Raw genomic sequence first — 2990 nt, 5'->3', positions numbered from 1 at the left:
GTTTTGGCTTCTTCTTAAGGAAAGTTATGCATTCTATAAGAAAAGAAAAAGAACACAATAATTACAATTTTGAATAAAAATGAGTAAGAATCAATCAACATAAAATCCTGAAGGTTCAGATCTATAGCAGGTGCCATGATTCACCCATTCTTGAGTCAAATTAATAGTTTCATCTATAGGAATGGGAGTCTTTCTTATTTTTAGTTTTTAGTTCGAAGAGTAAACCGTGAATAGTGTTGACGATAATTCTGAAAAGATATTTCACATTTAGTTTGATTTTGTGTTCAGTAAAAGGGGCACAAGTATTATAAATAAAAACTAGAAACGGACATCCAAATTCTAAGGAATGAAACTAATTTTAGATTAGTAAACCCACAGGTTAAAAATCTAAAAAAATTGAAGATCGAGAAATTCAACAACTTAGTGAAGTCGAAAAGAGTGAAGCTTAGTCTAACCTTGAGTGAAATTAAAGATTATCCATTCAAATTAAGGATTGAATCAATCAAACAAGGCGACACTTTCTGTTCAACTTATTCTGAGATAATGGGCAATTATAAGCACAGATGAATGGATGATCATAAAAATAAAGAGATGAAATTCATCAAAACCCAAAGAAAAGGGTAGCCCTAATTCGTAAAAAAAAAAAAAAACGCGTAATTTCAGATTGAGGAAGAAATGGAAGAAGAAAAAAAAGGTGGAAGAAGAAGGCTCAGACACGCACAAACGAAGTCATCAAATCAAAGTAAATCCGGAGGTCCGCCTGTGAATTAACACAGTACAGTATTCAGATTCGAGAAATGAATTTGTTTGTCATCACTGCCTCATTTCCACAGTCTCCTACCAATTTCTTTTTCCAAGATTTTGAAACACAATCAGATTCTTAATCAACCAAATCCAAAACAAAGTTAGGAATACATCAAACTCAAACAGAAAATGAAGAGATATGAGAATGGATTGCCTCCCGCGCTTCCACTTCCGCAAAACCCTAAATTCAAAGCGACAAATATATAGTTGGGATGTAACAAAGTGGGCCGGAAAGCCCAATTTCTTACAAATTGTCCGCAACTAAAGTGGGCCTCGCACTTTTCCATGGACCTTATGTCAATTTGTTGACCCAAATCAATTTGGTTAAAATAGAGCCATTAGGAAAATCCACACAAGTTGAAAATGTGAAAAATACATGTTAAACATAAATAACAACATGATAAATGTAAGTTAATACAAATAGTGAGGTAAAAAACATCTTCAATTGTTAGTAAACTCAAATGGTGAGAGAATTTTTTTTACTCATCAAACTCAATTACATGTCGGTTGTCCAAGCATCTCTCTTAAATTATATTTCAATCATCTTTAATACGTGCACAATTGTTAACCGTACACTAAAGGTAAACATCTATTGGTTCATTATTCAAATCAATAATGCGACACTTAGTAAATAATACTTCCTTAAGTATATCTCAAAGCACATGCTTTTCAAACCATTTGTCCTGAAATGGTAACAAATAACCAATATTTGCGTTTTCTTCTTTTAAGAGTAAATACTTACTTATAAAACTATTTGTCTTGAAATGGTCACCAATAACCAATATTTGCTTTCTGTTTTTTAATAGTAAATACTTTCTTTTTATAAGTAAGTGGTTAAATATGAACTTTTTTTAAGTAGGCAAACAATTACGTTTATATCTAACAGTGATTGATCAAATCATAATTTTGACTAATCCAATCACTCATACATTACTCTTTTAGTTACATATACTCAACCAAATTTCTAAATTCAAACTAATATGTAACAATCGTAAATAAAACAACAATACTAATCATGTTAATAGGACATATGATTTGAAATAATCTCTACCCATATAAAGTCACAAATTGTTTATTACATACAGAATTAAATTAAGAGTGAAGAAAAAAAAAATCAAACTTATGACATAATTCAAACACATACAATTTTAGTTTCGTATTAAGTAAGAAAGGTCGTGATATTACATATTAAAAGCACCCACATAAAATTCTTGAATAAAACTTGATTGGTTTGAACTTTAAACTTATGTTTTTCTTGCACTTAACTCCAAAACCCCTAGCTTTCAGCTGCCATTAACTAATTTAATTTATGTTCAAACATTCAACCGAAGAGCCGCCAACTCATGAATTATTCTAAGCCTAATCCTTTGAATAATTGTGCCATGCATTATTCTTGAAAGTGATCCATTCTATTTTTTTATTTATTTATTTAGTTTTGATGTATAGAGACCTTGGTTTCAACGTAATATATACATTTTTATTTGATAAGGGTTTTAATTAATTAATTTCTCCACCTACCATTAACGTGGACTTCCCATTACGCTTTAACTCTTTATTTATTATTTTCTTGTTGGTGTTTGTATGTGGTGGCTCATTGTATTTCTATTTTATGAATTTGGAAAACAATGCTTCAAACATTACATTTTCCAAATAATCCCTCTTTTTTTTTTCTTTTTTTTAATAACCATTTTAAATGAGTGCATGATGCACTATGGAACTTTTGTTTCACAAAGCCTGTTGTGATTTATTCGTAGTTGGAACGAAAATATTTATAAATTAACTAATATTGTTTGGTATCAATCCATTTCTTCTATATTTGTGCGTCATGTGAATGTGGAAAATACCAACAGAAAATATCGATATGCAAATCAAAATTTGGTGTAAGGAAAATTTCTATATAGAAGTGAGGTGTGTAATAAAAAAAATATAAGAACTTTACTTGAAGAAACAAATGAAAAAAAGAAGTTAAGAAATAAACTAAAATTATGTATTGATGAGATGAGAAAATTTGAAAGAGTGTCCATTGTGATCTGTTTGTAGTCAATTTTCACGAGCATTTAATTGGTCAATTTAGGAGGATTAGTCAATTTTATTTGATATTGATCTTTCCCTTTTGGAATGAACCTATTTTGAAATTTCCACTACCAAACTTTTCTAGATAAATATTTAGAATTTAATTTTTGCAA

The 2990-nt window shown here is 29.6% G+C and overlaps 1 non-coding gene across 1 annotated transcript; it reads right to left on the bottom strand.

Moving 5' to 3' along the window:
* Nucleotides 1–704: 704 nt before the first annotated feature.
* Nucleotides 705–822, bottom strand: LOC127150798 (small nucleolar RNA snoR126). The gene has a single exon (XR_007823380.1). It is a non-coding gene; the product is annotated as a small nucleolar RNA snoR126 (small nucleolar RNA).
* Nucleotides 823–2990: the final 2168 nt, after the last annotated feature.

This window comes from Cucumis melo, chromosome 8 (genome assembly GCF_025177605.1).
Source record: "Cucumis melo cultivar AY chromosome 8, USDA_Cmelo_AY_1.0, whole genome shotgun sequence".
NCBI classification, from domain to species: Eukaryota; Viridiplantae; Streptophyta; class Magnoliopsida; order Cucurbitales; family Cucurbitaceae; genus Cucumis; species Cucumis melo.
Note: the sequence above shows the minus strand (reverse complement) of the source record. Positions and strands in the feature narration are given on the sequence as shown.